Genomic DNA, 24,483 nt, shown 5'->3' with positions numbered 1-24,483 from the left:
TCCACATTATATTTTCTTGGTATTTTAATTGCTCCCGAACTTCTTTCTGAAGACCATTGATGATGGTTCTGAGCCACATCTTAATAATGTCTTTCACCTCATCAAGACCCTTGTTCATTAATCTGTTGTCAGTGACTGAATCCAAGGAAACCTTTGTTTGATAATTAATCCCGTTGTAGAAAGTGTGAATCACAAGCTACTTTTCCAATCCGTGATGTGGGTAGTCTCTTAGCATTCCCTTAAATCTATCCCAAGCTTCATATAGAGATTCAGAGTCTGTTTACTTGAAGCTTGCAATAAGATTTCGGAGATGTGTTGTCTTACTTGGTGGGAAAAATTTATCCAGGAAAGCTTGCTCACATTATGCCCAGGAAGTAATACTGTTTGGAGGCAAGGAATTTAGCCAGGTTTTTGCTCGGTCTCTCAAAGAAAACTTGAATAATAATAATCTGATAGCTTCCGCAGGAACTCCATTAATATGCATTATGCTACATAATTCATTGAAGTTATCAAGATGATGATTAGGATCTTCCATCGGACCCCTGCCATATTGGTGTTGTTGAACCATTGAAATAAAAGTCGACTTTAATTCAAAGTGATTGGCCTCAACTGTAAGTCTAGAGATACTGAATCTTGGCCCTCTTGCATAAGACGTGACATAATCCTTCAAAGGTTTGTTCACCATGATTCTTTGCTCTTGTTCTTGTTGATTCTTTTGGAGATTTAGTCTTTGATGATATGTCCGGTTGATCTCAGGATCAATGGGCAAAAGATTTGCAATATTTCTTCGCATACACAAACAAGAGGAAAATTTGAATTTTTTATTTTTTAATTTTAAAAAAGGAAAATTGTAGAATTAAAATTGTGGAATGAAATGATAACGAATAAAGAATAAAGAAATTAAAGAATTAAAGAACTAAAGAATTAAAGAAATTATAGAATAGTAGAATTGTCTAGACAAACTATAATGCAAACTAACTAAATTTAAAGCTCTCAATTCTCGGTAATGGTGCCAAAATTTTGATGTGTGAAAAACCTGCAACTGCACGAGCATCGTAAAGTAATAAAATTGATAAGTCAATCCCATGAGGAATAAGGATCAAATGCTAATTAGTTTTACACTTCTAATTTAGTTAGACAGAATCGAGAGTGGTTTGATTTGAGATTTTTAACTAAAATATGAAAGAATAGAAGAAAGAATAGTTGAGGAGGCCCTTAATTCAAATAAATGTTCTAGGTCTTGGTTTCATTGTAATGGTGGATGTTGTGCTAAGGATTTGCCCAATCCTAGTTTTCAACTTCTATGTTTGTAGGAAAGCCTAATTTACTACCAACTATCACCCCGTGATGGTGTATCAGAGTACTTTCCTTGCTAGTAACCAAGTATGCCATCAAGTGAAGGAGTAACTTAAAGAGTTCGGATTTTCAGTAGAGTACCTCCTATTATAAGGTCTCCCTTGGGTTTATGTCTCTAAATTACGTAGGTTACTTGCGTAGTTTATGATTAGGGAAAGCTCATTAGGTCAAGTGATAGACTCTTACTTACACAGAATTGTTAACCCTTAAGAGGTTATGATCCATATAGAAGGATAGTTACCTTAGATACTCAATGTTAAACAAGTATCCTAAAGTAATGTCGAGCTATATTGGAGCATACACTCAAAAGAGGTAACAATCTATGCATCTATTCAATGAAAATTCAAGTTTATGTTCAACACACAGCAATGTATCTATTATAGAATTAAGATCTACGCATACAAAAATGTAATCTAGATAGATAAATTTATGCTTAGACAGAAAGCCTTCTTGCATACATTTCATCAAACAGAACAAGTACAAACAAGCTTCATCAAACTAGGAAATTGGAAATTCCATAAAGTTTTACATCATCCACACATTATAATTACTTCCTACATCCTAGAACAATAAAGATCTACTCCATAATAGAAAGAGCTACAATCCAAAGACTAAAATTGATAGAAACACAAGAACCCAAGAGGAAGGGAAGAAGAAGCTTATCCTTGATGTCGAGTGAAGCCTTTGGATGCAGATCTTGGAGTGCCGATGAGGATGAATCAGCAGAATAGCCTCGGATCATCCAGATTATGTCTCTGGATGCAAGGATTTGACCTAGATGATCTCCTCCCGTCTTGGAACCCTCCTCCCTTTTGGAGGGGATGAAGTGCCCCTTTTATAGAGGTGAGGCATGGGGTGGTCGTGCCTTGGGACATGGCCCAAGAACCTTCTGGCTACCTGGTCATGACGAATGGCACGACTAGAGCCAAATTGGTTATGGCTTTGGGCACTTGTCCATGCCATTCGGCACGACCAAAGCTTTCTCTGGCTTCTAGTCGTGCCAAATAGCACGGCCAAAATAGAGTCTTCCCTGTTTGGCCCTTCTGGGTCGTGCCATTTGGCACAGCTTGTTCTTCAAACCTGGGTTTTGGAGGCATGGTCATGCCTCCTGGCACAACCTCAGCAAAACCTGTTCTAGAAAAAAGCATGGGCAGGTCCTAGCCATGCCATTTGGCACGACCATACCCATTTTTGCTCTGGTTCTTCCTCTTGGCCGTGCCATTTGGCACGGTCCCTTATCTTTGCTACTACCTTGGCCAAACCCAATTTGCATCTATAATGACTTGGGCACTCCAATCCTTGCTTTTCTCTCCATAGGGTAAACAAGTGCTAGGTCATGGTCTTCTTCAAATGATCTTCTTTTGTGTCTTTAGAATTCTTTTCCTCTCCAACTGCTCCTGAAAGTAAAAATAAATACCGAGCAGATCTCTAGATGCAAAATGGTAATTATGCTAGACTATGATAGAAAAGGGTGCAATACACATAGATCATAAATATGAAATATAAGTATATGTGCGTCAAATAGTGAAAAATAAAATATATAATCTATGTGCATCATGTGCTCTCTCATCACCTGACGACTCTAAATTCTTTCTTTAACTACTAGAAACTTGATGTTGATGTGCTTGGACTTTGATGAACTATGGTTGTTCTTGGCATAAAATTCTGTGGCTTTATTATCATAATTGATCCTTAATGACCTATCAATGTCGACCATGCCCTGGTCACGCGTGTCGACCGTGCCCTAGCCTTGTGTACCATGGCAACATGTGCCCTGGTCATACATGCCTCGATCGCACTTTACTTGGCCGCAAGTGCCTTGGTCACACCTACCTAGCCGCGCATGTCGGTCGTACCCTGTCGAATGTGTTCTATCATCGACACCAGTATTAAACTGCTTATTATCATACTTTAAATTATAATTAATTCAACTCATCTAATTATCAAATTTATTGGTTCTTTGAGTGTAGAGGCTAGGTCAGCATGACCTCGAAGATGATTCGTTCGGATCCTACATTGGAGGAGTTGAGCATTGGGTAGTCATTAGATCGTGCAACAATGAGGTAACGATTACTACGCTATGGTCATTGGTCTCTCTCCAGTATGTTATTTTAAGTCATTAGGTAATGTGATTGATTTTAACTAATTTTTGTAGCTCTTTATTTTATTTAGGTATACTGCATCAGCTGAGCTCTTATCTCCACCCCGTTGTCATCTTCTGTCTCAGTGCTACTATTCTTTAGAGGTTTAATTTAGTTTAAGTTTAAGTTATTATTCAACTATTTGATTTTAATTATTTAATCCTTATTAAGTTTAAACTATATACAAATTTATTTTTTATTAGGTTACAATGTATATGAATATAGGTTGGATGCACAATAGGTTAGAAAATGGATTTATCACACAAAAATTTTTTCAAGGAGTTGAAGATTTTGTGAACTTTGCTAAAAGTCATCTTGAGTGTATGAATGACGACAAGTTTTGTTGTCTATGTAATCATTGGAAATACAGAAATAAATCTTTCCACGATGCAGATATCTTGAAAATATATCTAGGTAGAAATAGATTTATTCCAAATTACTACAACTGGTATTATCATGGGGAGTCTTATGTGTTTGAGTCAATTGGACATTCTATTACTTGGTCATCTAGACCTGCATTTTTGTAGGAGGAATCATCAGCTAATGATATTACAATACAATCAATGGTTTACAACTTGATAAATGTGGTTGATCATTCAAATATTGATGAAATACCAACGCCTGAAGTCTAGAAACTCTATGATATGTTAAAGTCTAGAGAAAGAGAAGTGTGGGAAGACATTCCTTCTGGTCATTAGTAACTATCAACTACTGCAAGGTTATTAAACATTAAAGCATAACATCATTTCTCAGAATGATGTTATAATGACATTTGTCAATTGATGTCAGTGTTATTCTCCACTGATAACACAATGATTGATATGTTCTACAATACCAAAAATTTGGTTAAGGGTTTAGGTTTGCTTATGGAAAAAATTGATTGTTGTGTAAATAATTGTATGATATTTTGGAATGAAGACAGTGAACTGTTGACTATAGAATGTATAATCACCCTTTTTATAAGCAGTACAATCACATATCAGGGAAGAAGAACAAAAAGTTACCATGGAAAGTTATGTATTATTTCTCATTAACTGCTAAACTACAATGCCTATATGCATTTACCACAACAGCAAGCTACATGAGGTAACATTATGAGCATGTACATAAAGGAGATATAATGTGTCTGTTGGACCCCGTGGTAGTTTTAATGTGATCAACCAAGTTAAGTTAGGTCTTGTAATGTTTTGATCCTTGTGTCTAAGTGTGCAGGAGCTTAGGAACACAAGAAGTCGAGCGAAAGATGCATCTAGCGAGAAGGATGTCACATGAAGGGAGTCGACGGGTTCGGTGCATCCGAGGGACGAGGTGCTGGAGAAGAGTACACTAGTGGACGAGAATGACATGCGCGATGTTCCAAGGGATGAGAAGTCGAAGCGGAAGCTTGCCCAAAGAGAAGGCCGGAAAATGGGTTCGAGTGAGCCCTATTCCGGATAGTCACGATCACCCAGGTGATCGGAGCAGTAGAAGATCAAAAGGTGGTTATAAGTGCTATTGGAGGTGCCTTCAAAGGTAGTTGAAGGCGCCTCCACGCCTTCTGTGGAAGGCACCTTCCATGGCTAGAAAGTGCCTTCAAACGTAGTTGAAGGCGCCTCTGCGCCTTCTGTGGAAGGCACCTTCCATAGCTGGAAGGCGCCTACCAGCCCTATGGAAGGCCCCTTCGACCAGAAAATTAGCCATTGCCAAAGAATAAAACTTTATCCTTTGGTACTTCACTGGAGGCACCTTCCATCCTGTTGGAGGCACCTTCTAGCCCCAGATAAGATTTTCCAGGGGCTATAAAAAGACCCCTGGACCTAGGAAATAAACAACAACTCCTATTATCATTTCCTAGCAACTATTTGAGCAATCAACGAGTGTAAGAGGCTTCTCCATCTTCAATGAAGGATACTTTTTTAGAGCTTTTTCATTTTCTTTGGATTAACAACCACCTAGGTTATAACCAAGTAAATACTAAGCATTTTATTTCAGTTTATATTTGTTTATTTTTTTAATTATACTATTGATACTAATCTAAGTTGAGAGGACAAGAAAGACATTTCTTTTAATAGACAATTCACCTCCTCTTGCCGATTCCGCTGTGCCAACAAGTGACATCAGAGCCCAACCACCTCAGAAGGACTAACCACTGATTGAAGCACCAAAATGATACTGGACCGACAATCTATCCACCAAAGTTTGAGGGAGAATTTGCGTCATGGAAGAAACGCATAGAGGTATTTTTCAAAACTGATTTTGAAATTCTGTTAGTAATTAAATATAGTTTTGTAGCTCCCAAAACCCCCAAGGAGAAGGAAAAGAAGAATATTAATGGACCAAAAAGGAGCAAGCAGACTTTGTAGTCAACGGATGAGCTGAATTCCACCCACTTAGCATGCTGCCACCCTAGAAAGTAAATCGGATCGGATATTACTAATTAGCAAAGGAAATTTTGGAGAAGTTCCTGGAGCTGCAAGAAGGAGCTTCCGAAATAAAGCTTGCGAGACGGGATATGCTCCGGAATCAACTGACGAACCACCAGATGGAAGAAGGAGAGTCAGTAGCACATCTACACGGAAGAATCAAGGAGCTAATCACCGATTAACAAACCTCAGAGCAATTGTAACTAATCGGGATGCACTAAGGTATGCTTTAAATGTGTTCCCAAGAACACCGGAATGAACATCTATAGCAGACTTCTACTATATATCCAAAGATCTCAAGGTGAGTACTTTAGAAAATCTTTTTTCTGTTTTTAAATTACATGAATCTCGATGTACAGGACAAAGGAAGGGATCGAGTTAGAACATTGCCCTAAAGGCAAGAACGGACGATCCAGACTCCGAAGAATTAATCGATGAAACCAAAGCGGCCCTAATGGTAAGAAAATTTAATAAGTTTATTTGAGCTAATAAATTTAAATTACAGATGAAAAAGGATTATCAAAACAAAAGGAAGGTTCGATGCTACAACTGCAACAAAGAAGGGCACATCAAGGATGAATGCCCTAAACTAAAGAAGATGGAGAAAGACAAGGGCAACAGACCAAAGCACAAGAACTTGAAGGCCACATGGGATGAATCATCATCCTCCGAGTTTGAGATTGAGGCCTTCTTTAGATTATCCCTAATGGCAAACCATCAATCAGAAGATGAAAGAAGCTCAGAGATCAACATCGATGAAGGGAGAGAATCATCAGAAGAAAGCTGCGATAAAGGGGGAGCATCAGTTCACAAGGTAAGTGAGGTACACTCTCTTTCACCCGAACAATCTTTTCAGTTTATTAAAGTACTTTCTAAGGATTTAGTAAAACTAGAAAAGGAAAACATTAATATGAAAAGATAATTAGACAAGACATGCCCATTAGATTTGTTTGATAATTTAAAATTAGAAAATGATAAATTAAAAATTCAAATCAAAAGTTTGAACAATAACCATGCATGTTTGAATTTGAATAATTGTCAAAAACTAAAATTTAGAAAGTATGGTAAGCTAAACTGGTATATTAGACATCACCAGGGACAAATTAGGAATATTCCTAAAAATTATGTACCTCCAAAATTTCTGATTAATCTAGTAGGTAAAAACTTATATTGAGTTCCAAGATCATACTTGGACTAAAAATATTTTAATTTTAAAAAGGGTTAAATATCATAAAAGAAATTAAATATTAATTTCTTTAAAAGGCTTTGTCTAATAAAGTGATTTTTGCTCCAATATCCAAGAAGCCTAATGCCTCACCACAGCCTAGAAGTCAATTATTGAAACAAATATTTAATTGATTAACTGTTAAATGATTTACTGTTTTAATCTTTTAACAAGTTAAAAAAATTAAATTAGTCAAATTTTTAGAATTGGAAAAATGTTTTTACCTCTTTTCTTGTCAAATACAAATTATCAATTTATGAAAATTTTAAAACATTGTTAAACATTCTATTTACTACTTTTAAGTACCCCTAAATATTGATTTCAAAAATTTTCTAACTTCTTATGTTATTTTTCTCTATTTTTTTGATGTGATCAAAGGGGGATGAATAAGTACAAGTTTAGGGGGAGTTAGGATTTTTATCAAATTTAAATTTCGTTTGAATTCATTTTCAACATTATATTTAAACATTTATAATGTTATTTTTATAATTTCTTTTATTGCAACTTGTTTGTTTTTTACCCTAACTTGAACTTGGGTTGATGCATATCAAAAAGGGAGATATTGTTGGATCCTGTGGTAGTTTTGATATGATCAACCAAGTTAAGTTAGGTCCTGTTATATTTTGATCCTTGTGTCTAAGTGTGCAGAAGCCTATGAACACAAGAAGTCGAGTGGAAGACGCAGCTAGCGAGAAGGATGTCACGAGAAGGGAGCCAACGAGCTCGGAGCATCCGAGGGATGAGGTGCTACGGAAGAGTACACCGGTGGATGAGAAGGACGTGCATGACATTCCAAGGGATGAGAAACCAGAGCAAAAGCTTGCTCGAGGAGAAGGCTGTAAAATGGGTTACTCTTGTTGGTGCAATCATGCCTTAAAAGTTTCAATGTGCTGACAATTATTTAAGTTTAGGCTAATACTGTTGGGTTTTCGGGCCGCGAAAACCGCTTTTCGCGTCGCGGAAACCCCGAATCACCCAAAGCCGTAGATCCGTGCAAGGAAAAACCGAATGAAATACAAGTACGAGTTTCAAAAACTTTAGATCTACTCCTAGATCTACATGTTAAGAATTTTACCCTTGAAGTGTGCCCTCGCAAATCCTGCTCGTCCAACGGTACGCCGGATCTCGAGAGTGTCAACGTAGACACTCCTCTAATGATATCCACACGAACAAGGAGTGTCTCTCACACTCAAAGGATGGAGAAGAGAGCCCCAAGTGTGCTAGCACTTTCTAGAGCTCTCGGATGGGATTGGAAAGGAAGAAAAGAAGAAGATACAAAAGGAAATCTTATACACTCACTAGTAGTATCATCCTTTGTGCTCTTCACTTTCCTTTATTCTCTTGGAACACAACTCATACACCCTCTCCTCACCATGGAAGTCATGGCAACAGCAAGAGGGAGAGGAGGAAGAAGAAAACATGAAGAAGAATGAAGTGAATGCACCATAATACCACACAACCAAAAAACTCCACCACTAATGTGTGGCCGGCCACATCTTGTAACCTCCCCATTAATGTGGCCGGCCACATTAAAGCCAAGGGGGTAACACCCATGAGGTGGCATGTCTCATGAGGTGGAGGTGATGTGGCAAGGATGAGTCATCCTTATGATGTGGCAATACATCAAGTCAAACTTGATGTTTCAACTTCTACTTGGTCAAGTCAAACTTGACCAATTGTCTTCCTTGTTGAGTTAAATCCAACCTTTGATTCAAGTAAATTTTAATTTAATGAATCTCAATTCATTAATATAAATTGACTCAATGAATCAAATCTAAATTAGACTCATTCAACAATTGAATCTAATTGAGTCTAACTCGATAAGTCTAATTTGAATCCAATTGGTTCATCATATGAACCTAATCCAATTGGTTCATCCTATGAACCTAATCTCCATCCACTTATTCTTTGTGTGTGACCCAATAGGTTCTTGTAACGTTGGCAATGTTTTTAAACTCCTTTAGAAACATAAGCAATGAGTGGCATCTAGCAATACATCATTGCTACCCAAGTTACAAGAAATGTTGAGATCCAACATCACCTTGTGACTACTAATTGTGACTCCTCACAATATATGACATTGTCCTTCTATCCTAGACATCTAGATTAATCAATATGAGGCATAGACCGTGTCATCCTCTAATCAATCTAAATCTTGAACTCCAAGTATACTCACTCGATCAAATGAGCTCAACATCTCATGTTGACTCATTTGGGCATGGCCATGCACTTCGTGGTCTAACTTTATCAAGAATACCGATGTCGCTCCCGTCATATGGGAGGGATAGATCTCATCTACATCACTCACATCCCTCTGCATAATTCGTTATATACCCAGTAATCGCCTTTATAGTCCACCCAGTTACGGGTGACGTTTGACGAAACCAAAGTACATAACTCCTTATGTAGGGATCCATGGTGACTTCAGATCTAAGGACTAATAGTCATACTAATAGCCACATGAGAAAGTATATGACACTCATATAACGATCCATGATACTTTCTCATGGCGGGTCATTCAGTATACATTCTCCAATGCATACCCATGTGTCAACTTGATATCTCCATATCCATGACTTGTGAGATCAAGTCATCGAGTTAACCTACATGCTAGTCTTATTGCATTAACATTGTCCCTGAATGTTAATACTCGACTAGGAATGATTTAGAGTAGTGTTCCCTATATCATCTCACTATCGGTTCAACTAACCGATTGATATAGGTGAGAACCATCTACTCAAGGACATTATTATACTTAGTTTATTTGGCACCAATACAAGTAAGTATAATAACCAAAATCCAAATGCCTTTATTTATATAGAATATGATACAATAAGTCCAAAATACAATCATAAAATGATTGGCTCTAGGGCTCTAGCTAACAATCTCCCACTAGCACTAGTGTCAATCAGTGTAGGCTCTAAGACCAAATGACCTAGTGTGACCATCATGTTTCCTCTGTGCCAAAGCCTTGGTCAAGGGATCTGCGATGTTAGCCTCTGTAGGTACTCTGCAAATCTTCACATCTCATCTCTCGATGATCTCTCGAATGAGATGGAAGCGCCGTAGTATGTGTTTGGTCCGCTGGTGTGAGCGAGGTTCCTTCGCCTGTGCTATAGCTCCATTGTTGTCACAATAGAGCTCAATGGGGTCAGCAATGCTAGGAACCACCCCAAGTTCAGTGATGAACTTGCGGATCCAAACTGCCTCCTTTGCTGCCTCTGATGCAGCAATGTACTCGGCTTCTGTTGTAAAATCAGCTACTGTATCCTGCTTCGAACTCTTCCAGCTGACAGCACCACCATTAATGCAAAATATGAACCCCGACTGCGATCTATAGTCATCCTGATCGGTCTGGAAGCTAGCATCACTGTAACCCTTTATAGCTAGCTCATCATTGCCTCCATATATCAAGAAATATTTTTTAGTCCTTCTTAAGTACTTAAGAATATTCTTGACCGCTATCCAGTGACTTTCACCTGGATCTGACTGGTATCTGCTCGTCATGCTCAAAGCATACGAGACATCAGGTCGAGTACATAGCATGGTGTACATGATCGATCCTATGGCTGAGGCATAAGGGATCTGATCCATGCGGTCTCTCTCCTCTCTAGAAGAGGGACCTTGAGTCTTCGAAAGACTCACGCCATGTGACATCGGCAGAAATCCCTTCTTGGAGTTCTGCATGGCAAACCGAAGGAGTACCTTGTCAATGTATGTACTCTGACTTAGGCCAAGCAATCTCTTAGATCTATCTCTATAGATCTGTATCCCTAGAATGCGGGATGCCTCACCTAAGTCCTTCATTGAGAAGCAACTCCCTAGCCAGGTCTTGACAGACTGAAGCATAGGGATGTCCTTCCCAATGAGTAGTATGTCATCCACATACAATATGAGGAAGACAACTATATCTCCTACAACCTTCTTGTAGACACAAGGTTCATCTTCATTCTTGATGAAACCAAACTGTTTGATTGCATCATCGAATCGAAGATTCCAACTCCGAGAAGCTTGCTTTAGTCCATAAATGGACCTATGCAGCTTGCATACTCTACTAGTATGCTGTGGATCTACAAAACCCTCAGGTTGTGTCATGTACACATCCTCGAGCAGATTTCCATTCAGAAACGTGGTTTTGACATCCATCTTCCATATCTCATAGTCATGGTAGGCTGCAATAGCAAGCATGATCCGAATGAACTTAAACATCGCTACTGGAGAAAAGGTCTCATCATAGTCAATACCATGAATCTTCTTGAAACCTTTAGCTACCAAGCGACCCTTATAAATAAGTCCATCCATGTCAGTCTTTCTCTTAAAGACCCACTTGCACCCTATGGGTTTTACCCCTTCAGGTGGATCAACCAAAGTCCAAACTTGGTTGGTGTACATGGATTCCATCTCGGATCTCATGGCCTCTAGCCATTTCTCGGAATCTGGTCTCATCACAGCTTCCTGATAGGTGGTAGGCTCATCCTCTATGAGCACAACGTCATCATGGTCAGACAAGAGAAATGAGTATCTCTCAGGCTGACGACGTACCCTATCAGACCTGCGAAGAGGAATGTCTACTTGAACTGGTTGTTGTTCCTCAACTCCTTGTGGAACATCATCCACAACACTTTGTGGTTCCAGTTCAATTTCCATTGAGGCATCAGTGCTATTGTTCGCATCTTGAACTTCTTCAAGATCAAACGCGCTCCCACTAGTCTTTCTACAAACAAAGTTCATTTCTAGAAAGACCCCAGTCTTTGCCACAACTACCTTGTGCTGACTGGGAATGTAGAAGTAATATCCCTTAGTTTCCTTGGGATATCCAATGAAATAGCACTTGTCGGATTTGAGTCCTAATTTGTCTGAGACTTGACGTCGTACATAAGCCTCACAGCCCCAAATCCTCATGAAAGACACCTGGGCATCTCTCCCAGTCCATATCCTATATGGTGTCTTTATCACGGCCTTGGATGGAACTTGATTGAGAATGAAAGCTGCCGTGTCTAGAACATAGCCCCAAAGGTATGTCGGAAGATCTGTGTGACTCATCATAGATCGTACCATATCTAATAGGGTACGATTCCTCCTTTCGGATACACCATTCCACTGTGGTGTTCCAGGAGGAGTGAGTTGGGATAGAATCCCACACTCAGCTAAATAGTCACGAAACTCATGGCTTAAGTATTCACCACCTCGATCTGATCGAAGTATTTTAATACTCTTGCCAAGCTGGTTCTGTACTTCATTCTTGAATTCTTTGAACTTTTCAAAGGATTCGGACTTATGTGTCATCAAGTACACATAACCATATCTACTGAAGTCATCAGTAAATGTGATGAAGTATCTATAATCGCCTCTAGCAGCGACATTGAAAGGGCCACATACATCACTATGTATGAGTCCTAACAAATCAGTCGCTCTCTCTGTGCCCACTAAAGGAGTCTTGGTCATCTTGCCTCGTAGGCATGACTCGCATATCTCATATGATTCAAAATCAAATGAGTCCGACAAACCATCCTTATGGAGTTGGGATAAGCGCTTGTCACCTAAGCGACAGTGCCGAGATAGGTGTGGTTCATATCGTTCGATTTGAACCTCTTGGTACTAACGTTATAGATAGAGCTCTCAAGGTCTAGAATATAGAGTCTTTTTCAGAGGTGCACTATAATAGAACATATCGTTTAAATAGACAGAACAACATTTGTTCTTTATTATAACGAGAATCCTTTCTTGTCCAAACAAGAAACGATAATAATGTTCTTAGTTAATGCAGCACATAACAACAATCGTCTAACTCTAGTATAAGCCCGGAGGCGAGATAGAAAATAAGTCCCTACAACGACAACCCGTGCTCCATTGCCTACTCGTAGGTCTATCTCGCCCTTTGTCAATGCTCTGCTATTTCTCAGTGCTTGTACATTAGTACAAATGTGCGAAGCACATCCGGTATCTAATACCCACGACGAAGAAATAGAGAGGTTGACTTCTATAACATTTATACCTGAAGTAGAAATCTTATTTCTCTTCTTGTTAAGATCTTCCAGGTATCCTGTGAAGTTCCTCTTCCAGTGCCCTGCTTGTCCTTGATATAGTTGAAGAAGATGTTCAACCATATCGTAAGCACACATCAACTCATGTTGCTTCTGAAGCTCAGAGTTCATGGTTGCGAGCATTAGACAGGACACATCTAATGCGTCATCTTGATGCTTCTTATAAGCATCCCGGTCAGCTCGCGTGGCAGTGGCAGGAGGAACCTCCGGAATGGGCTTCTCCAGAACGTACAGTTTACGTTCCTGAGTGAGAACTATTCTCAGGTTCCTGTACTAGTCCAGGAAATTTGCTCCGTTGAGCTTTTCCTTCTTAAGGACAGAACGCAGGGAGAAAGAGTTCGTATTCGACGTCATGGTTATCTACAACAGACAATTTGCAGAAATAAATATCATATTCTTTTAAAATCATTTAATTAGGCCTTTAATTAAATGATGCTCCCACTGAATTCTATAATTCTTGTGGGACAAGATCCACATCATACTAACCCTTGAGTTAGCTTTGGCTAATACGCCCAAGGCTTAGTATGATCGGTAGGTAACGATTACCAATTACATCTCTATGCAACTCTTGTTTATAAAATCATTATCTGCATTTATATTAAAACTCGAGTTAGCTTTGGCTATCGAGAGTTAATATAGATGTGATTTTGACCTATCTTTTCCAACCGTTGGAAGAATGCCTATAGTTGACTCGATCTAACCGAGCAACTAGGAATACTCAATCTAATTGAGTTTGTATTTACCCATGCGTTGATAGGAGGGACCAAGATTGTCCCTCCGTACCCTACCAAGATAATATGTATTGCTCTGCTTTGGCAGATTCAACAATACATGTGATCGAGGTAGTGATAGGTATCACGGCACGGTTAGGCATTTAGAGTTGGTTCGATCGAGATCTAATCTAATCGAAAAGGATGCATCTTGTGCACGACTTAGATCTAATCTAATCGCAAGGGTGCATCATGTGCACGACTTAGATCTAATCTAATCGTAAGGCACTAATTAATTAATTACTTATTAAACATGCATCATATACATAAGCAATTAACTAATTAATCTATTTGTGATTTAGTCATGGCCCCACTATGATCTTCTCAAGCCAATGAGAAGATCGAATGGTCAACCTAGGGTCAACAGCTTCTCCAAGCTCCTCCCTTTGACCACCTTGTGTTGCTCGTGCCCGCCTCGGAACTCCGTCTCGTGTGGACCCTCCACCGCTCCAATTTGTACATTACAATTTGAAACTTGAGTTACATTCGAGTCTAAATCTAATTTACAACCAGAATATATGAGAAAGGCACGACGCGCAGGTCGCGGAAAAATAAAAACATACAGCGCAAACACATAACGGCACGCAGGCCGTATTATGAATTACAACACAATCCAATCATATTGGGTTTTTGGGTCATGACTATCATAAAATTAATATATAATTAAAAATTATATATTTTCATAATTTTATATAATTTTAAAAATAATTTTTTACAATTTTTACGAGTAAAATTTCCCGGCGGTCCCGTTTAGCGGTTTCGGGCGCAATCGCGGAACGGATCCCCTTGCGGGGCCAGGGGCAACGCCCCTACCCGCGATCTAACCATCGCGAGGGTTCCTTTGCGATCCAACAGCGCCTAAACTCGCTGTCCCAAAACGATTTGGGTCGAGACATTGCCGTTTCGGAAAAATCTTCCCGGCAGGTTCGTTTTTAGCGATTTCGGGTGCAATCGCGGAGCAAATACCCTTGCGGGGTTAGGGGCAGTACCCCTACCCACGATCTAACCATCGTGAGTTGCTCCTTTGCGATCTAATGGCATCCAAGCCCGCTGTCCCAAATGGATTTGGGGCAAAACGAAGCCGTTTAAGGAAAAACTTCCCGGTAGCCGAAGCCTACAAGTGCCGAGATACTTGTGCTTCGCTTCTACGGAAAAATTACCCATAAAAACATAAAAAACTAAATTTTACAGAAAATCACAGAAGGTTTAGTTTTCATAAAATCAAAAATTAAACTCGTACAAGGCTTCGAAAATCGCTTTTCGCGTCGCGGAAACCCCGAATCACCCAAAGACGTAGATCCGTGCAAGGAAAAACCGAATGAAATACAAGTACAAGTTTCAAAAACTTTAGATCTACTCCTAGATCTACATGTTAAGAATTTTACCCTTGAAGCGTGCCCTCGCAAATCCCGCTCGTCCAACGGTACGCCGGATCTCAAGAGTGTCAACGTAGACACTCCTCTAATGATATCCACACGAACAAGGAGTGTCTCTCACACTCAAAGGATGGAGAAGAGAGCCCCAAGTGTGCTAGCACTTTCTAGAGCTCTCGGATGGGATTGGAAAGGAAGAAAAGAAGAAGATACAAAAGGAAATCTTATACACTCACTAGTAGTATCATCCTTTGTGCTCTTCACTTTCCTTTATTCTCTTGGAACACAACTCATACACCCTCTCCTCACCATGGAAGTCACGGCAACAGCAAGAGGGAGAGGAGGAAGAAGAAAACATGAAGAAGAATGAAGTGAATGCACCATAATACCACACAACCAAAAAACTCCACCACTAATGTGTGGCCGGCCACATCTTGTAACCTCCCCATTAATGTGGCCGGCCACATTAAAGCCAAGGGGAGGGTGTAACCCCCATGAGGTGGCATGTCTCATGAGGTGGAGGTGATGTGGCAAGGATGAGTCATCCTTATGATGTGGCAATACATCAAGTCAAACTTGATGTTTCAACTTCTACTTGGTCAAGTCAAACTTGACCAATTGTCTTCTTTGTTGAGTTAAATCCAACCTTTGATTCAAGTAAATTTTAATTTAATGAATCTCAATTCATTAATATAAATTGACTCAATGAATCAAATCTAAATTAGACTCATTCAACAATTGAATTTAATTGAGTCTAACTCGATAAGTCTAATTTGAATCCAATTGGTTCATCATATGAACCTAATCCAATTGGTTCATCCTATGAACCTAATCTCCATCCACTTGTTCTTTGTGTGTGACCCAATAGGTTCTTGTAACGTTGGCAATGTTTTTAAACTCCTTTAGAAACATAAGCAATGAGCGGCATCTAGCAATACATCATTGCTACCCAAATTACAAGAAATGTTGAGATCCAACATCACCTTGTGACTACTAATTGTGACTCCTCACAATATATGACATTGTCCTTCTATCCTAGACATCTAGATTGATCAATATGAAGCATAGACCGTGTCATCCTCTAATCAATCTAAATCTTGAACTCCAAGTAGACTCACTCGATCAAATGAGCTCAACATCTCATGTTGACTCATTTGGGCATGGCCATGCACTTCGTGGTCTAACTCTATCAAGAATACCGATGTCGCTCCCGTCATATGGGAGGGATAGATTCTATCTACATCACTCACATCCCTCTGCATAATTCGTTATATACCCAGTAATCGCCTTTATAGTCCACCCAGTTACGGGTGACGTTTGACGAAACCAAAGTACATAACTCCTTATGTAGGGATCCATGGTGACTTCAGGTCTAAGGACTAATAGTCATACTAATAGCCACATGAGAAAGTATATGACACTCATATAACGATCCATGATACTTTTTCATGGCGGGTCATTCAGTATACATTCTCCAATGCATACCCATGTGTCAACTTGATATCTCCATATCCATGACTTGTGAGATCAAGTCATCGAGTTAACCTACATGCTAGTCTTATTGCATTAACATTGTCCCTGAATGTTAATACTCGACTAGGAATGATTTAGAGTAGTGTTCCCTATATCATCTCACTATCGGTTCAACTAATCGATTGATATAGGTGAGAACCATCTACTCAAGGACATTATTATACTTAGTTTATTTGGCACCAATACAAGTAAGTATAATAATCAAAATCCAAATGCCTTTATTTATATAGAATATGATACAATAAGTCCAAAATACAATCATCAAATGATTGGCTCTAGGGCTCTAGCTAACAAATACGTTGAATCTAACATGTATTGTGAGTTTACAGGAGAAGTTCTTGCAGGTCAGAAGACCGGATGTAAGGCAATAGAAGTCTAAGAAGGTCAAGGACCAGATTCTTAGCAAAAGAAGTCCTAGCAGGTCAGAAGACCAGATGTAAGGCAATAGAAGTCCAAGAAGGTCAAGGACCAGATTCTTGGCAAGAGAAGCCCTTGCAGGTCAGAAGGCTGGATGCAAGGCAAGAAAGTCCAAGGGAACAGGCGTTCATCTGACATGAGGTATTTATTAAAAGAAATGTGTATTAATCCACTTGCTATTAATTGGGAAACCAGCAACCGATTGGTAAATTGATTGAGACGCACGTCTGTGAAAAAAAGCGTTCCTGGATCGATCAGCCAATCGATTGACTAAGCTTCTGCGCGAAGCATAGAACACTCCTGGATCGATCAGCTGATCGATTGGAGTAAACTAATCGATCGGCCAATCGATTGATGAAGCTTTTGTGCAAAGTATAGAATGCTCCTGGATCGATCAGCTGATCGATTGGAGTAAACTAATCGATTGGCCAATCGATTGATAAAATTTCTGCACAAAGCACAGAATACTCCTAGATCGATCAGCCGATCGATTGGAGGTATCCAATCGATCAGCTAATCGATTCACAAAGTTTCTGCGTTGGAGCATAGTGCGTCTAAATTGATCTATTGATCAATTGATGAATTCAATTGATTGAGAATACTATCCCAATCGATTGAGGTTCGAACCAAATGATCTACACCGTTGATCTTGACGTGATAGCACTCAATGGATACTTTTGAATCAATTGGAGATGAACCTAATCGATTCACAGTGGCGATCATGTGAGAAACGACTATATTTGAAGACGTTTAAAAAGCTGGAAAAGAAGCAACGAAATTCTCTCTGCAGAAACACATTGTTCTATTGCTCTCAAGTTCTCAAGATCTCTCAAGTGCTCAAGATCTCTTGAATGCTCAAGTTCAAGCTCTCCTTCTTTCCATATTTTTAAGTTGCACTCTACAAAGAAGAAGCTATTCCAAGTTTGTAATCATCCTCTTCTTCTTCCTTGTAGTGGCTGTGAGCTTTTTCCTTTGGAGAGAGAGAGCTGTAAATCTTGTAAGGTTTCTCCACCTTCAGTGTAATTCCAAGAAGGAGAATTTCTATAGTGGAAGAGTGACGGTGGCGTGGATCCTTGGACTAGTCACCTCCTTGAGGAGGTTGATATCAAGTAAATACAAGAGTTAGCATTGCTTTCAAGTTTCCACCGCGCAGAATCAAGTCAACGAAGAAATTGAAGTGAGCCATTCACCCCCCTAGCTCAACTAGTCCTAACAAGTGGTATCAGAGCCCGGATTGCTTTGGAGGATTCACTGCCAAGAAAGCATAAGTTAAGAGCTACAAGATGTCATTGAAAGAGAGACATAGTACTTCACGACCACTGTTCTATGAAGGCAAAAACTTTTCTTTCTAGAAGAGCTGCATGGAGCACTATCTCATGACTAAAATTGATATGTGATTCTCAATCATGGAGGGATTCACAGTGCCAACCGAGGATGGAAAAAATGCTTGAATCATCAAGGTGGACTGTTGAACAAACACTACAAGAAAAACCCTCATAGACATCGCTGGAACAACAACGGTTTTAAGCAAAAACCGATGTCTTTGAGTATTTTACACCGATTTTTTCAAAAACCGGTGTCTATGAGCGTAGATTTTCGCTCATAGACATCGGTTTTTTAGCCGATGTCTATGAGCGCCTTTTTTTCGTTAATAGACATCGATTTTAACGACGGATTTTAAAACCGGTGTTAATGAACCAAAATAAAAAAATTTAATTTTCACATCGATACTTAACCAAAATTTACAACACTTCACTCTTCCTCCAAACCTAAACCTATATTGTGCCGTCCACTATATACCGTCCACTATATACCCAGCGGCCTGCGGGAAACCCTTGTACAATCTTCTCGATCTTTCTCAATCTGTTCCTGTCTGCCATGGGCGACGGCGTAAAGGGAACGATCACCCCCCTCAGATCCCTTTTCTCCCACGAGGAGGCGCGGAAGGCCGCACAGCAGGTGGAGGGAGCTGTCGTCCAACGCCGTAGTGAGCTCCGGCGTCTCCAGGGCTTCGTCTCCAAGAATTCCGCCCTTATATCCCTTGTTCGCTCCCTTCCGGATGAGCTCTCTCACGAAATCATGGCAAGAGAAATTCGCTTACCTTTCCTTCTTTTCCTACTATCTAAACCCCCCTCTCTCCCTGCTAAAATTCCAACTCCTATCATTGTCTCCCTTGTAAAATCTGATAGGTTCCTTTTGGAGGTGCGACTTTCTTCTCTGGCCGCCTTATCCATACCAACGAGTTTCTGGTATAAAAATTTCTCATTTCGTTGAGAATACCGTTTGTTTCTAGCACGATTGAATCTTTTTGGCACAGGGAATGATTTCATGGACTTAGGTATTGTTAGGAGATGGATATTATGCAGAGAGGACTGGTAATGAATGAGCTGTGTTGATACCAGCAAAATCATTCTCGAGATTGTTTATAAATCTTATAATTAGCTTCAATCTGAGATCAAAAATTAATGTTGAATTTTTTTTAATTAAAAAAATGGCTTTAGCAACCTTTTTTATCTACCTTAACTAGATTCAAGCTGGTAGTTCTCTTTAAGCTAAATCGCAGCTATATAAAATTTTGATATCTTTTAATATTTCAATGTGTAAATAAATAAATATCTATCAATAAAATATCTTAGTTTATCTGCTTCGTTATAGGCTTTATGTTGGTGAGTAGCTACAAGAGGGGTCATGTGCATGCATTTTATAATGCCCTTGTCACATGGACCAACAACGGCTATAGGTGATATCGATGGAATTATTTTGGTAGAAAGTGGATCTCATTCCATGTATTAGGGTCAGAATCCATTTGGATTCTGATAACCCATAATCCAACTCATGTGTAATTGTTAGTCTATCTTCCAACTCATGTGTAATTGTTAGTCTATCTTTAAGAACTAGTGAGGCCTTGTTAATTGGCAGGATGTAGCATCAAATTTATCTCAACAGTTAGTATACTTTGTAACCTTGACCATTTAACTGAAAACTTTTGCCATTCCTTTCACACATCAAATAATATTGGATGCACAATCTTTGTTAGTATCAAAGAAAGGTTTGTGAATTTAGCCAAAAAATGTTACACGTCTTCTTTAGTACTAGGGTTGTGCCTATAGTTGATCAGCGTCTTCTGTTTTTGCAACATACTATGCCCTTTGTATATTGTTGCTCCCTGCTTTACTGAATTCTTTATCAAACCTTCACTTTCCTTGATGGTTGCTTGCCTCCTAATTGAAGGGGAAGCACTGACAAAATTGTTATTTAAGCTATTGTTTGTAGAACGACTAGAGCTTGTGTTTGGTCTTGAGAAAAGTGAATTTTCCTATCTTGCTACAGGCTGAATTTGTAATTTCCTATACTGCAGAGATGATATTGTTTTTTTTTTCAGTAAATTCTTTGTGGAAGAGTGACATTATATGTTCTTGTATTTATCATATCCCACTATAACTTACCCTTTGCCTTTGTTTTTCTTCCTCGTTTTCCTGCCTCAATAGAATGTACTTTCAAGCATTGCCAATAGAGGGACCTGCATGATTTCAATGATGAATGATAGTGGATGAAATATTGCATATGCCTTAATTTTTGTTATATTATGAGATATGAGTGATGTTCTATTTGAAGGAATGTAATATCTCCTGCCATGAGTTTCATGTTTCTGTCTATTACTCTATGTACCTTACTCAATGTTTCTCACTCTCAGTCCTCTAAAAAAAATTCTAAAACAAATATTTGTCATCATTAATTTATCTTTCCTTGATGACACTTGGTAGTTAAATTGACACACCATTGAATACATTCTTCTTTCTTTCATTAGCCTATAGTGGTTCATAGCACTTCAAATAACAATCAAAGCCTATCTCCCAACTATTTGTGGTCATCTACATGGATTTTAGCTTGTCAGTTAGCTCAAAATAAGATTATATCATTAGTAATTTCTTGGTCATTTTTCCTCTATTTATTATGTTAATTTTCTATATCCTCTATCTACCTTAGCTTTCACACATTTAATTCTATTTGATTGTACTCATCTGACTAAAATCTTTTGGTCATCCTTGAACATATTTGTGCTACCTTTATGTGTGTTTCTGACATTCTATTATCTGTTGGGATTATGTTACACTTATTTATTTGCTAAGAATAACATGCTTTGTTTTATTTCTAATAGCAACCTTACACACATCTAAATACTCCATCTTTATTATATTTTTTTTGTTCTTTATTATCTGCTTAACATTTTGGGCCATAAAGCATGACTAGTCATTCTGTTATCTTATATTTATTTATTTGGTAATTTCAGTGAGCATATGATGAATGCATACAAGTCCAGAAACACTTTTCTATTTAACCATATCAATCAGTATTCTATGGATGAGAATTTATTTTCCTCAATCTATCAGGTTGAGTAATATAGATCTGAAATTTCTAAGTTTGTCTCACCAATTCAAATTTCAAATTTACTTCTGCAGCATGTATAATTCTTTTGTTTTTGTTCTTTGCTGTAGTTAAGTAGACCAAATGATACTTTTGTTTGACAGATTAGAACAGTGGATGTTTTAACTCAGAAAACTAGGCATTTGAAGGTGAAAAGTTGTGAGATTAGGGAAATGAAAGGCGCAAGAAGAATGAAGCAGTATAGCAAGTTGAACAGAATAGCCTCAGCTTGATTTTTGACTCACGATGTTCTACCTTGATGTGTACAGTATCTATTAGCTTTTGATGTAAAAAGAATGTTTGTGTATTTTATGGATAATGTTGTAAGAAAAATATTTATGTAATTTGTGAATATTTGTGTATTTTATGGATACTGTTGAATGAATAATATTTGTGTAATTTGTGAATATTTGTGTATTTTCTTGGATACTGTCAGTTTTTCACTGTTTCGAAAATCGAATTTGTATCGTTAGAAAATACTGATATTACATCGGTTTTCTACTGCTGCAAAATCGGTGTCATTAACTAATATTACATCGGTCATATATCGCTGTCAAAATTGGTGTTATTAACATATAATATTACATCGGTTTTACACCCGATGTCGATAAGTGATACTACACCGGTTATAACCCGATGTCTAAAATGACTGACCTTTTACATCGCCTTCATAGACATCGGTCGAAAATGTAATAGACAGCGGTGGAAAACCGATGTCTATGAGGGTTTTTGTTGTAGTGAAAAGATGAAGGCTCAAGCAAATGCTAAGGTGATTGTGACTCTTTAGTGTGGGTTGAGCTCAGAGCAAGTTAACAAGGTTGGACCTTTCAAGAGTGCCAAGGATTTATGGGATAAGCTCATTGAACTAAATGAAGGCAACAAGGATTCAAGAATTGCAAATAGAGATCTCTTAATAAATCTGTAGGACCGTTGCGGCCGGCTAGGAGGGTTTGTTGGATATCCTGTAAAATCAAAAAATAAAACAACCCTTCCTCGAACTCTTTAAGCTAACACTTGTATATATAAAGTAAGTCAATTAATTAAAAGCATAAAAAAAAAGCAAGACACAAGGATTTACTTGGCTACAACCGATGAGGTTGTTAATCCAAGAAAGATTAAGCTCACTAAAAACTCCTTCAGGCAGAGAAGCCTTGTACAACGTTGAAGCGCAGAAAACAGAAGCTCAATTCTAGACTAAAGCTTACAAGCGTTGGAATTACAATTCAGAGTTCGTTGAAAAGCTTCTGGACCAAGGCTATATTTATAGCCTTGGTCGGGGCGCCTGGAAGGGTTCCGAGCGCTCGGGGGGGATAAACTTTATCCCCCAACGATCAGATCGAGTCAAAACTCGATCTTGGTCAAAAGGCTAGTCCGGGCGCCCGGAAGGGTTCCGGGCACCCCGGAGGGCTCCTGGCGCCCCGGTCAGCTCCGGGCGCCCCGGACCCCGAAAGTCAACTCTAGTTGACTTTTTCGTCCGGGACCTCTGCTCCATTTCAGTCCCGCCTCGGTCCGGGTCTTCCGCTCCAGATCTGCTTACTTAGGTGATCTCTGCCATCTGTAATAGGGCTCACCCGAACCCAACTTCCGGTCTCCTCGAGCAGCCTTCCGCTCGGGCTTTTCGTCCCTCGGAATCACCGCGTGTTCCCTCTCGTCCACCAGCGTACTCATCCACAGTCTTCGTCCCTCGGTCGCACCCCATGCCGACCTTCTCGCTAGCTGCGTCTCTTGCTCCCCGAGCAATCTTCCGCTCCGGCTTTCATCCCTCGGAACCACCGCACGCTTCCTTCTCGTCCACCGGGGTACTCTTCCGCAGCACCTCGTCCCTCGGACGCACCGCGTACCATCCTTCTCGCTAGCTGTGTCTTCCGCTCGAGTACCTGTGTTCCTAAGCTCCTACACACTTAGACACAATGCTAGAAACACACAGGACCTAACTTAACTTGTTGATCATACCAAAACGACCTTGGGGTTCCAAAAATCTCCCTCTTTTTGATGTGATCAACCCAAGTTAAGCTAGGGTCAAGAATAGATATGAAATAAAACAATTTATTACAATAATATGCAACAAGATAGAAAAAATTAAATTTCAAATAAAATTTTAATTTTCAATTTCTACCTCCCCTAGACTTATACTTTTTCTTCTCCCCCTTTGATCACATAAAAAATTGGAGTGTCAAGAAAAAATCTAAGGGTTAAAGACTTAGAAAATTTTGAAAATTTTATCTTTAAAAAAAAATTTAGAATATTTTTTCTAAGTCACAAATATCACAGAACACTTCTAAGTTTTTATAAAGATTTTTTTTGAAGATAAAAAGAAATTTAAGTAGAAATTTCTAACTCCCAAAAAAACTTTTGACTTAGGAGTTATTTTATTTTATTTTAATAACAAAAAATCGTTCTCAAGTTATTGTTGTTTCTTTAACATGATCATGATATATAAATTTTCATTTTAGTTTATCATAATTTCTTAAATCATAATTTTTCAGATTTAAGGTAAATAATATTAAACATGCAGAAAATTCTTTTGACAAAATATTTAGTAAAAGATCTTTTAAACATGTTTCAAGTTTGCAAGATTCGTTTGACAAAGTATTTTGTAATTTACAAAAATATTTTAACATCATTAATTTTAATTTTCAAAATCTGTCGATAATAGATTTTCTAATCTGAAAATCTCTTTCGATAATATCTCTAATTTGCAAAATTCGTTCAAAAAAATATTTCGTAATTTGCAAAATTTATTAGATAGAAATTTTTCTAATCCGAAAAATCTTTCGATAATATCTCTAATTTACAA

The 24,483-nt window shown here is 38.7% G+C and overlaps 1 non-coding gene across 1 annotated transcript; it reads left to right on the top strand.

Annotated features, from left to right (window-relative positions):
- Window positions 1-206: 206 nt before the first annotated feature.
- LOC122049875 lies at window positions 207-313 on the top strand. The gene has a single exon (XR_006131125.1). It is a non-coding gene; the product is annotated as a small nucleolar RNA R71 (small nucleolar RNA).
- Window positions 314-24,483: the final 24,170 nt, after the last annotated feature.

The sequence above is a fragment of the Zingiber officinale genome, chromosome 2B (assembly GCF_018446385.1).
Source record: "Zingiber officinale cultivar Zhangliang chromosome 2B, Zo_v1.1, whole genome shotgun sequence".
Taxonomy (NCBI): Eukaryota; Viridiplantae; Streptophyta; class Magnoliopsida; order Zingiberales; family Zingiberaceae; genus Zingiber; species Zingiber officinale.
The sequence above is the reverse complement of the archived record's forward strand: the minus strand, read 5'-3'. Positions and strand labels throughout refer to the sequence as shown.